At 33.1% G+C, this 13851-nt stretch overlaps 2 pseudogenes; both read left to right on the plus strand.

Moving 5' to 3' along the window:
• Nucleotides 1-209: 209 nt before the first annotated feature.
• On the plus strand, nucleotides 210-5943 carry LOC120146282 (annotated as a pseudogene).
• Nucleotides 5944-6454: 511 nt separating this feature from the next.
• The window catches only part of LOC120146229, a 28887-nt pseudogene continuing 21490 nt past the window's right edge, over nucleotides 6455-13851 (plus strand).

Here is a 13851-nt window from a genome sequence, read left to right on the forward strand (position 1 = left end):
TATTATATCAAGTCACGTCATCATTTTTAGTGTCTAATATGGAAAAGGAAAACGTTGTTGTCCAACAGAAAACTGATAATAGTTAGATGACCAGATTTGATGTTTACCTCCACCAGGTTCTGGGATTTGACCCATTCAAGGTGAAAGTTGCTGTTGGCTAAAAGTGGGGAAGATACCTTCACTTGCGCATTTTCATTTCCTTTTTTTATCGAATTCTTTTATTCTACTTTCTACTTTTGTTTTTCTACTTCCCCTTCTTCTGATCTTCCATTACAGATACACAACAACGGTTTTTGTTTTTAATCTACTTGAGAACTCTTCGTCAATGGATTCTTTCCCAAGATCTCTCAATCCTAACAAACACCTCAGAGAACAGTTAGCTACACTTTCTCCATTTCCAATTTTTCTTGAATCTTGTGGTATTGAATCTCGTTGTTTAAAACCGTTCTAATCTGCAGATTCGTGAGCAATTTGCCTGGATCTTCCATGCTAGAAGTATTCGCCCTTTTGAACAGTGTGGCTGTAAGTTTTTTCATTACTTCAAATCCTTTTAATTTCTCTCTCTCTCTAATAAACAGTTTTTTTCATTTCCTATTCAGCTTCTTGTGCTTTTGAGGTTCACTTTCTGCTCTCAAGCCGTGAACGGTGAAGTTATAGATTCTTATAACTTTTTCTGTTACATACTTTAATCTGAAATTATGTGGCTGTGTAGAATTCACGAGTGTTTGTTGTTGGATCTGATTGAACAGATGTTAGTAGGAATTTAAAGTCTTACCTAGCCTCATTAGCTTTGGATTATGTCTTCGTTGTACTACCCTCACTTTTAATTTTCACTGTAAGTACTCCCAGCTAGCACACTAAAGATTTCGTTGGAATCCCCAAATTCAACTTTTGTTTGATAAAAAAAAGAGTTGTTGGTATGATAGGTTCTAGCAGAGTGGTTATATGAATGCACGATTGGGTTATTCGTATTGCTGATCTTCTCTAATGTGGTCAAAAGGTAGAAGTTGAAGATACTTGCTTATACGTGTTATTTCTTCAATCATTACTTTAATGAGAACTGTTTTTGATGTACAAGTATATTAACTCAAAACCTTGTAATGCAGAACTTACTGTTTGCCTTATTTGGAAGGACCTAATGTTGTTAGGGCAAGCATATCATCTTATAGGATTGTCACGGTATAGCGTCCTGCCTACTTGTATGTCATGCACATTGGTTTCTTTTGAAATAAATATCATTGCTTCATGTTGTGATAAATTTTCAGTTGGAATATTATTTCTAATCTTTGTCACATGCTTGTGTATCTTGGCTGTTGGTACAATTTTTTTAAAACAAATGTAATAAATTTTTAGTGGGAAATTTTTGCAGATGTTAGTCACAGTCTTGTGTATCTTGGCTGTTGATTTCGGAATATATCCTAGAGAATTCGCTAAGACAGAGACTTACGGGACTGGCTTGGTAAGATATTATCAAGGACCTTATTTTTCTTTATATCTTCATGCGTATTTGTATGTTTGCTATCAATTTAGCATGAAGTAGATGATTTTACTATTATTAAAGGTAAAACCCATGTTAACATTTAATTACATATCCTCTTAGATAAAATTTTTGTTAGCATTGTCCTCAGATCGGGTGTCTATATTCAATCACTTTGACTGGTTCAAAGGGGTATCTACATTCTTTGATAAAGACTGTTACGTATGGAAAGTGGATGTCTACATTCATTCACTTTGAGAACTTCTGAAATTGTCTTGTTAATATTTCAAAACTTATTCCATTTGTTTGTAATTTCAATAAAATTTTATGTTTCTATCCTGGCAAATAGCAATCCCAATTATTTTATCTTATTGATGTTTTGAACCTTTGCATAATTTTGTCAGATGGACCTTGGGGTTGGCTCCTTTGTGATAATGAATGCACTTACTTCACGTCAAGCACGAAACATCTCATCATCAATGTGAGACTATATTCCGGATGCTGGTGTTAACTTGTCTTGTGTAATGCTTATTATTGTAAATTCCTTTTCTTTTGAGCATGTGTTATAATTGTGGCATCACAATTTTTCTTTTGTGTATGCAGCATAGCTAAATTTGGTATGCAGTATATAGGAATATACTGTTTCAGATCTATGTCCCACTAATTTTTCTTAATGCTTCCAAAGGAGTCGGTGGAAGGCGGCCTTTAGATCTACAACCCCACTACTATTGTTAGGATTTGCTAGACTTGTTTCTACATTGGTTCTAGATTATCAGGTAGATATATTTCTTTGCACCAGATATTAATAGTTTTTTGCAATGGCATCGGATAAGTTATTTACCATGTCCGCTCACTAATATAAAATAGATGAAATTCTGGGAGATGGGTAAAATAATGCCCTAAACCAGTTTGTATTCGTGACCAGAAATCCCTCTGTATTTACTGAGAGTATTTTGCATAATAATCATAGTATTTATACAAACTGGTTTGAGTGAATGATGCTTTTTTAAATGTTGATAGTTCAACCTTTCACTTGGTGATGATTGATAATCAATACCTTTTTTTCCCTTTAATTCCATTTCTCCCTTACAGGTACACGTGGGGGAATACGGAGTGAACTGGAATTTCTTTTTCACACTTGCTGGTGTATCTATTTTCACATCCATTTTAAATGTTCCTGCAAAATATTCCGGAATTCTGGGTTCAATAATTTTAGTTGGTATACTTTCCTATTTATGCAGTTTGTTTCTATATTCTGATATTTTCTATTTGATTCTTCGTATACAATAATTTGACTTTCTAACTCTCAGGGTACCAAAGTTGGTTGACTAATGGGCTAAATGTTTATCTTCTTTCCAATGAAAGGGGTATGGATATCATAAGCAGAAACAAGGAGGGAATTCTTAGCTTATTTGGTAAGGAAAATTCAGGTCTCTACCTGATGTCCTATTGCTATATGCGTTTATCATAATTTTTGTTTGCACGTACAGCTTTTGTTCTTGGGGTAGTTGTTTGTAAGATTCTTTTGATCCCAATTCCTGAGCAAGAAACAAACTCTATTCTTTGCATTTTGATGTCAATCTTCGATTCAAGTTCACCTATCTAAAAACAAGCTTGTACTGATTAAATAACCTGAAAATTATTTAAAAAATAGAAAAAAGAAGAATTTCTGGATTAATTTTTAGTACCCGTTCTTTCATTGGAGATCTGTGTCATTTTGATTTGTTTCCACTTTCCACTGAATAATAGGATATTGTTCTTTTCATCAAAAATAAAATAAAATGGGGCTGGGCTGCAGTCTATGCATTCCCTTTTCATCATGTCATCTGATATAAGATTTTGTCAACTGATTACTTGTTATCATACCCAGGATACTGGGGTATGTATCTTATTGGTGTTCAGGTGAGCTACTACCTCTTCTTTGAAAACTCTCCTACCAAGAAGAGAAGCAAGCATGAAACAAAATTCAGAATCTGTCTTCTTTCGCTTGTGTTTTGGTATATATATATCTCACGTGATTTTTGTTGCCTAAACTGGTTGTGTTGATCCGATAAATTGATTGCAAGGAAAGTGACCTGATTTTTTTCCATCTGTTTGCTGCAGGATTTTAACATTGCTTATAGACAGGCATGTTGAAAGAATATCACGTAGAATGGTAGGACATACTACTCATCATATATTTACTAATTTGTAAAACTATTTTGGAATTAACAAGCATGATTCACCGCACTATGGAATTTCTGCAGTGCAACCTGGCTTATGTTCTTTGGGTGGTGGCTCAAAATTACAGGTTATTCTTATTTACTCTCTTAAATAAGTCAAGAATTTAATGTCAATGTTTGTCACCTTTTTGGTATTTAAGTTCATTACATTTAGAAATTATCAATTTAAAACACTCCTTTTCCTATAGTACATAAGATTAGGATTAAATCATTGGCAGTATTACTGTGTTTCTTGTTTTCTTATTATTTTTCTTTATGTAGTGATTGGTTGGGCACATGTTGAACCATCTGAGCCTTACTTGTAATATCTATTTTCAGCCAACATCGAATCACAAATGTACCACTGTAGATACTTTTAATGTTCAAAAAGAGGCTTGGACGATGTTGGTTCTATGATATATATGCATGCTGACTACTAGTTTAAGTGAAAAATGGAGGGTATTCTATGAGTAAGTTCCCTTTTCTTTTAAGATATTTTTGGTGGAGATGTGAAACTCAGTTTTACATTTGCAAATCAGTGTCTTGTGCAGAAATGGTGTCAATATGGTGAGACTGAGGGATCTTTTTTGTTCGACTTAGGAATAAAAAATCAAGTATCAACCATGACATTGATAGGAATTTTCGGGTCCAAAGTAGCCATATTTGTTCTCTACAGCCTCTCAACAAAAGCTCACTCAAAATTTTTCAGCGGGCCCTTTCTTTTTTTACCTTTTTGTTAGTCTCTTTAGTTATTTTACTCGGACTCAGATTTGAATGTTGAGTCAAAGTATGCGTGCGTCTCCTCTTACTCATGTTGAGATATGCATCAGGTACAGGTGCTTTGAAAAAAATTGAGAGACCGAGAGGCATAGTTTTTTTTTGCCGTATAATTGGTGAACATAGATGCGATTACTGACAAGATAATTAAGAGACTGACCCTTTTGAACAGTGAGTTTTAGGCTAACAAGAAAGTACCTAAAGTATACGATCATTTTCATTTAAGTACTTAAAAGTATTTTTTGGTCAAAATAAGTACCTAAAGTTATCTTTTTGGTCTAAATAGGTACCTAAAGTATTCAATTTTTTTCATTCAAGTACCTAAAGTATTCTTTAATTAATGCCACATGTCAACTTTTTAGAACTTAGATGATAAAGTTTGAATAGTTTAGGTACTTATTTTGACTAAAAAGAGGTATTTATTTTGACCAAAAAATACTTTAGGTACTTGAATGAAAAATAGATTATACTTTAGCAGGGACGAAGCCAATAAGGGCTTGGGAGAGGCTGTGCCCCCCCCCCCCCCCCCCCACACCACCCAGCCAAAATTTTTTTTTACCGTTAATTTATATATAAAATTTAAATATTTATGGGATAATTATGAAATTGCCCCACCAAAATTTTAGAAAAGTTATAATTTGCCCCCTCAAGTTGAAATCCTGGCTCCGTCCTGTACTTTAGGTACTTATTTGCCATAGTTTTACTACGTGGTGCATGGCTAACGAAAGATTTACCCCCGTGTTTCAGCTATTAGCAATGCGATTCCTCTCCGATAACTTCATTGGAAGCAAAGTTTTAGCTCTCCAAAGAGCATTTGACCGGAATTTATTGGCTTCTTTTCTCGTGGTAAAGAGACCTTCCCTCTAATTCATTCATTCATGTATGTGACTTGGAAGAAATTATTTGTTGTCCTCAACCATCATCTCAAACTAGAAAGAAATAACTTAACAGGTATTCTTGCCTTATCATTTTGCAGGCAAATCTGCTGACGGGACTGGTAAACTTGTCTGTGGACACCATATTCGTCTCTTGTCAACGGCTGTTTTCATCCTGATTTCATATTCTTTGACTTTGTGTGTTTTCATGGTGCTACTAGATTTTTCTGGCCTTAAGTATAAATTTTGGTAGGTTTACAGACGGTCAATGTTACGCAGTCATGAACCTATTAATGTCAGACTTTTAATTTTCAAAAGAATTGTGTTTTGAGCTATCGCTCTGCTATACCTCTATGAACCAACCAGGCTTCTTTTGTTCCCAATGGCCCCATTTTCTGGTCGACGTTCCAATTTCTGGAACTTACCACTCACTTAGACTGGAGAAATACTCTCGGTAACCATATGAGTGGGATTCTCGTTGCTGCAATATTTCATCGGAGAATTCGATGGGAGTAGTAGGTGGAAGATGACAATGTTGCACCATTTTGGACAATACAAGCCACAAAAACACTGAACAATCTGTGTAAAAGCCAATGCTTGTTTTGTATGTTATAATAAGATCCTTACATTTTATCATCAAATTTGCTTGTCTGGTTGTTTAGTATATCTTAATCAAATAATATTACGCCTATATCCTTCCTGATTCAACGTATCATTGCGTGATGTGATTTTATATGATGCACTATGGCATATAAGCATGTGAAATTTGGCTGAATGAGAAAGCATGGTATAATCAAAGTTGAAAGAAAGAAGCAAACCCAAGCCTAAAGGGCAACATGAAAAGCAGAACCAAAGAACAATCTTTGCAGCCTTAAGTCCTATAGGCATTCAAAATACATACTAAGGGTGAACAAAACTCGGTTCAAAATCGATTAAACCGATCAAATAGGCCAAATGCTCACCCATTTGAGACATGTAACTGTCTTTCTTTCTATATAAATTTGGGATATTCTTTTCTTCTCTTGAAAATAAAACTTTTGCGTCTTTTTCAAGACGTATATCTTTACACCAAGCAATGACCTTTTCTTTTCATATTTGAAGAGTTTCGTTTTTTTGTCCTTGATATCAAAACAAGAACCTCAGATAGGTTTAATTCTCCAAACAAACGAAAAATGGCATTGAGCAACAATGTGATAGGTGCAATCAACTTCGTTGCTATGCTGTTCTCGATTCCGATAATCGGTGCCGGAATCTGGCTCGCCAATCAACCAGACAATGCATGTATGAATATCTTTCAATTGCCCGTTATAACGTTAGGGGTCTTAATATTGGTTGTAGGTCTGGCAGGGTTTATAGGAGCGTTTTGGCGCATCCCTGTGCTCCTTATGGCTTACCTTGTTGCCATGCTCATCCTTATCATATTGATTGCATGCTTGGTTATTTTCATCTATGCTGTAACCATTAGAGGCTCGGGCCACACCGAACCGAGTCGGGTGTACTCGGAATACCATCTCGAAGATTTCTCGGTATGGCTTCAATGAAGAGTCCGAAGTTCCTACAAGTGGGAAAGGATAAAAACATGTTTGAGCTCAACACAGATATGTCCTCAACTGAACCAGAGTTATTCATCGGCTATAGATTTCTTTAATGCTCATTTATCTCCCATAGAGGTTAGATTCTTCAACCGTGTTATTATATTTTGATCCAAAGTATAATTAACAACTAAATTAAATTTTATGACAACTAAATTAAATTTTATGTAATTCTAGTAATAGAAGATTATCTGTTAATTGAATTATTTAATAAGTAAATATTTATTTTATATTTAACTCTATCAATAGAGAGTATATATTAGTCTTAGAGAATTATTTTGGAGATATATAATCATTTTGTAATCTATGTAAGGTTTATGTTGCAAACATAGTTCTGTAGGGCTATTGGGAAAGTGATTTGTGATACTATGAGTTTTGATATAGATATCATATTTTAGGTATACCATGTATTTGTAACCTTTCATGATCTCTACTTTCATAATGAACTATTATTTTTTTATCTGTAGAGATAGATAAGGCTAAATCAGGTAAATAGGAACAAATTCACGTTATAGGTGGGAGGGACAAAATAAATTTTTGGTATAATTATTTTTATGATACTATTAGTTTCAAAATAAATGGAATTAAACCTTGACCCAAAATTTTTATGGTTTAATGATTTTTAAGACATTTGATTTTAAAATTAATGAAGTTAAACCCTTAATTCTTATGGCTTAATTACATTTTAGGACCCTATTTATTTAAAGTTAAACAATTTGTCTACCTATATTTCAATCATGGCTACTGTAGACACACTTTATACGACCAAAATATTTACATATATAATTATATATATATTGTAAATATTATTATTATTTTTAAACTAACACATTTTACATTTTGTTTTGTTTCGGTATCAGGCCCAAAATTACATGTGGCCAGCAGAATACACAATGGTCCAGTAGTGACCCAAAATACGTGACCCAAGTAAACCCTAATCTCCCAGTCTCTCACACCGTTTGAAGACCAGGGTTTCCAGAAACCCTAGTGCGCCGCCTCCTTCGCTCAAGGTACCTCGCGCCGCACGTTTCTATCTCCAACAAATTCGAGTTCTCCGGCGCAAGACTCTCGACCATCAAACAAACGCCAATGAACGTGTTTCAACAAAAACAACCAATCATTAGTCTTTAATAGGATTTAAACTCCTAAAAATAGGATTTTTTTGTACTATAAATAAGTGTAATCGTTAGTTTGTAAAGGGTTTTTTTTTTCTTTACATGAAATAACAAGAGAGATTACATACGAAATTACTCAATAAACACGCAAGGCAAATACTCAGGGCAATAAAAGCACTTACAATGTTTCGAAGAAGGAAAAGAGGGTAAAAATCTAACTTTTTCATTTTGATTTGAGGCTTGCATGCTGTTTCTTTTCTTTGTGTTTGTGTTTTTAAAGAAAAACAAAGGGAAAGGGTTCTTTTTGCCGATGATTGTGGGGGCTAGTCGAGATCTTTTGATTTAGATCTAGCCCCCGAGGCTCGCTTTTTGAAAAAACCAGTTGGATTTTTAAAACGAGGGGGTGAAAGCTTTCGGAAAAAGGGGTTTTCTTTTACTTTTGCCGCGGCGACGGCGAGGCGACGTACGGTGGCCGTGTTCTGGTTTTTTTAAGGACCATGGCTGAGTTCTTCATCCTCGATGAACAAAGGAGAGGATGAAGAGAAAGGGGAGGGGGGCTCTCGACGTGAAGAAGAGAAAATGAAGCTTTTTAAAAAAATTAGCTTATATGCTTGGCCAATGGAACGGGCGGACGACCCGCGCGGTGACCCTGACCCGGGAAGGATCCGCGTGTTTTCACACTGAATTGGGTAAACCACCATTTCAGTCCCTCCTGTTCCAAGTGTATGTTATCATAATCCCCAAATCCGATTTTTTTTACCCAATTTTATTTTGAATTCGACCTTCAATCATGGTTTTCTTCCAAATTAGTCCTGTTACTTTGCTTTTACTTATTTATTATAATCGTTATTTTTTTATATTATTACTTTATATATATACGTATTTCATATTTTACTTTTATATTATTACTTTTTATTTCGTTTACAAATTATTATATATATATATTTTTTATATATTAATATAACTATGACTATTATTATTATCTTTCTTTTACTCATTATATATATATTATATATATAATATATATATATTATATATATATATATATATATATATATATTATTTTATTTTATTATATGTTATATTATTATTATGTGTACATTTCAATCATTTTTATTTGATTACCCTTTTTTTTACTTTGTTTTTATTTCTTTGATGGTCATTTTTATTTATTGTATTTATTTATTCATTGGTTGTGTATAGATTATTAATATTTTATTTATTTATTTATTTATTTATTTTACTTTGTTATTAACTTTTTTATTTTCTATTTTTATCTCCATTTTTGTTTCCTTTATTTTTAGTTTTTTCATTTTCGTTCTTTAACGTCTTTATTTTTATGGGAATTTCAATCAATCAAGGGTAAGTAATTCGGATCGATAGTTTACCTTTTAATTTAACTTTCAATTTTCTTAATTAAAGACAACTGAAAATTACACAGTACCGAAAGGGCAGTTCAAGGGTGCTAACCCTTTCTTGACTGTAACCGACTCCCGAATCCGACACATCTTTGGTAAAAACGCAGATCAGGTAAGATGGTGTCCGACCCACCTAAATTCGTTTTAAAATGGTCGGTGGCGACTCCAATCCAATTCATTCAAGTCGAAACCCAATTTCGGGCCCAACCGAAAGACGGTTGCGACAGCTACGTCTTTAACGGTAGGTATTGTCTCTTGCATATATCTAATTTTATGTTGATATCCCTCTAATTATTTTTCCGCTTACGAATTCCTTAACACATGTCCTAATCATATTCTAATCTAAATCGTCTTTCTTAAATTTTTGTTTACAGTCCGGGTGCTGTAAGCCACCAACAGCGTGTGGTTACACATTTGTGAACCCAACAAATTGGATCAGCCCCATCAGCAACATAGCAGATCCCGATTGTGTTCGGTGGAACAATGACCAAAACCAGCTTTGCTACAGTTGTAATTCTTGCAAAGCAGGGCTGCTCGCAAACCTGAAGCAAGAATGGAGAAAAGCCGATATAATATTGCTTCTGACTCTTATTGCTTTGATATGCGTATATGTTGTAGGGTGTTGTGCCTTTAGAAATGCCCAAACTGAGGACTTGTTTAGAAAATATAGGCAAGGTTATTCATGAGAAAAACAATGTTATTTTTAAAGAATAGGGACTAAATCCCAAATTGAGCGTAGTATAGGGACGAAAATAAGAATTTGATCATTATCTTTTCTTTTCATGTTTCATGAACTTTGAGTTGAAATTCAATCTATTATTTTTTTTAAGACACCAATTGTTTGTTACATATTTTATGTTATGTTGATGGTGTTTATTTTTTCTTTCTTTTTGGTATAATTACTGGTATTTGATTCATTGATGGACTAATCTAAGTCGGTTATGCAGAGGTAAGGGTAACCCTCTCAATTTGCTCCATTCACAAACGTCAGAATTTAAATATTTGATCTTACTTAAGGAATCTATGTCTTATACCACTAGACCAACTGGTTGTTTGTGATGATATTTATCTTTAATCATAAATAACGATATTTATTTGTATCTATCATTTTTCTAAGTTGTCATATTTTTAACCATTCCCTTGTATGATGCTATTTTATTCTTTAGTGTTTAATTTGTACATTTTAAAGATTTTAGAAAAAGTATGGATTAATATAATATAATCAATTCTAGTTTTATAAGTTCATTTTGTAATTTTATTGCATTCCCTCTATTCAACAAATATAACACCTACTATTAATTTAAAAATTCCATCAGTCTCATACACATTCCTGTAATTAATATTAAATATGTGGAGGGCAATTGTTGATAAAACCATGTTAAAATGAGTAGTAATAATCAGTAAGCCTTATCGAATACAATCTATTACACCGGTTTTGACTTGGAGATGAACAAATTTAAGTCAGAGTTGACTATTTTGTCCATGTCTTGAAATTTGAGTTACTCACAACACAATATTCTGGTCAATGGTACTTACATCATTAATTGGTTAAACCAACTCCAAACTAACCATAATTATTTTTTTATTAATTTGAAGTAAATATAAAAAATTTCAAATATTTGATATTAAATATTCATACTCTAACATCTTTAATATTCAAACTCAAAACTACAAAAAAATAATAATAATTTTTTTATTATTAAAATCACTCGATTCGTGCAATTAACCAATATTCATATGTTCTTAAAGGGTCGAAAAAAATAGTATTCATATCGTATTTTCTAAGTAATTCAATGGGAACGATGCCAAAAGTGAAATAATTAGCAGAAAATAAATATTTGTATGACCCCAGCGTACCACATAAGTGGGGCAATTTTCAGGGGGGCAGGCTATTGTGGTGGTCAAATATTCCCCACCCTAAACCCTATCTAATAAAATAATAACAAGTGGTTTAACGAAAACCAAAGGCCACCCAAATGCAAATAATAAAACAAGATTGAAACAGTCACGTACAGTGTATAATAATAAATATATTTCTCTTAAAAATTTTAAATTATTATATAATTAAAAATATAAAATTTTTATTGATAATTATTTTTCTTTTCTAGAGCTTTATAAACTCATTATCTTTTAAAATTTTTGAAGTCCTCTTTTAATATAAAATCATGCGCTTATTCTTAAATAAAAAACATACAAAATCCCAAAGCAGTTTAGAGGGGAGGTACTTCCATAATCGATGATTGCCAAAACAAAAATGAGACCTCAATCATACACACACTAGGTGGGGTTTGCATCACTGATATTTTTTTAACAACTTTGGCATTTCATAAAGGGACCAAACATTTACATCACCCTGCCTGCAATTATCTTCCTTCTTATCCACACACAATAAACATCTCCCTGGCAAAACTAGGGCTGCCCCTTATTTTACATGTTTCTGGAAACCCAGTCTCCAATTCTATATGTGAAGTACTTAGGGTTAAATTTGGATTTTAGTCCCTGTCATTTGTTCTATATGTTCCTTCCATTTGATATAATTTGATTCTTTTAACTTTTGTAATGTCATTTGTTATCTAAAAGGTAAACATCGGAAATTATTATTAGTTTAAAACGCTGAGGTTGATTTCCACCCCCCAAACAAACCCCCTTCCAACATTAGAAAAAAACCATTTGATATGATTAGTTTGAAGGGGTGTTTTTAAAAAATAATTTATGATAACATTCTAATCAAAATAATTAACGTTATAAACTGTTTAAATTAACTAATGATATTATAAAAATTAAGGGATCAAATTAACAATGTTGAATCTAAAAAAAATTGAAAGACCAAATTGAATTGCAATTTTGTCATTATACAAACTTATAATTTCTCAAAATTTCAAAAGACTTGAAGACCATTTAATCGATTATTGTATTTTTTTAATCAAATAATCGAGGGATCCCTCAAAGAGTACTACTTTCTGTATCATGTTTAAAGAAAAATACCAAAGTAGATGAAGTGCAGACATTCGAAATAAATGACGGCAATGAAAAACATCAAACATTTGTCAACAAGCAAAAGTAATCCATAATAGTGTCACTTATGCCCGGTAATATTGCTTTTATAAGGATATTAGGAAACTTTTTTTTTGTTATACTCCAGATCCAAGGTTTCGTCCTAATTAATCTGGATCGATTCGGGTCGCACACCTGGTTTTGGTGGGTGAGTCTCCTAATGAAGATTTTCTGCATAGATAAAGATTTAAATCTGATACATTACTTAAACAATATCAAACTGATTACTACTTGAATAAACCTGTTGACGAAGAAACTATTTTGGCTAACCGATCACCCAAAGACAAATGAATTAGTTATCAATATGACATTTGTGGGTGGCGCTAATGGACCCACGCCCGTTTGATATCAAAATATAAGCATCAGATAAGGATTATTTAAATTAAACGAAATGACAAGGAGGGTAAGATGAAAGGGACCCTGTTTTATGTGTATTGTATTCAATAAAAGGCAAGTGGTGAATCAAAAGGTATATTAGGATCAAAGATCATGCATATAAACAGCAACACCCATCAAATCAATCCAAAAGGGTGGTTAAGTGATATCCCATTTCGCCACTTCCCTCTAAGCACTATTTGTTTTTATCCTATATGGCCATATTGTGATATCCTACAAAGCCACCACCACCACCACCACAGCCACTAATATATATTAGTTATTAACAACGGATACATATTTTGCAGATGCATCTGTTGCGATCCAAGACTTCTAGAAAAAGTAACATTTCTTATCACCTATGACGTCCAGATTCTCCAATTTGACTTGTTGTCATTCTAAGACATTGATACCCCTATCAACTTGCATTAGCTTGGGTGTCGATTCTGAAGGTTCTGTGGGAACTTATTGAGAGATCTGTATGGATCTCAAATAATTTTCTCTAATCAATTATTGGTTTGTCTTCATATATCACTCTCCTAAGAGAGTGATAACTTTATTGTGAGTCAAAAAGTAGCTCGTACCTTATGAGATGTCTTTTGAATATCGCGTCGTAGATGGAAAGGTGATCCACTATTAGAAAGTTAATTTTGACAATGACAGTGTGCTTGTCATTCTCTAAATTCATAGGTAGCACAATTGATCCTTTTACCTTTATGGGATGGTTTGTGAAACTATAGAAAGGTCCACAAAGTTTCATTTGCTGTTGTAACCCCTACATTTTTTTGAAAAATTTTCCATTGTAGAATTCTTTTGAATTTTCGCTAGCAACAAATATTTCTCTTGATAATGAAGTCGTTCATTTGAGTTGAGTCAATCAAAAGGTAACTAATTGCCTCGTCAAAGACTTGAGAAGAATCTGAGTCTCCAAAGTTAATTTTCTAATCTTTTGTAGACATTAACCTCT

This window comes from Hibiscus syriacus, unplaced genomic scaffold, assembly GCF_006381635.1.
Source record: "Hibiscus syriacus cultivar Baekdansim isolate YM2019G1 unplaced genomic scaffold, ASM638163v2 tig00110904_pilon, whole genome shotgun sequence".
NCBI lineage: Eukaryota > Viridiplantae > Streptophyta > Magnoliopsida > Malvales > Malvaceae > Hibiscus > Hibiscus syriacus.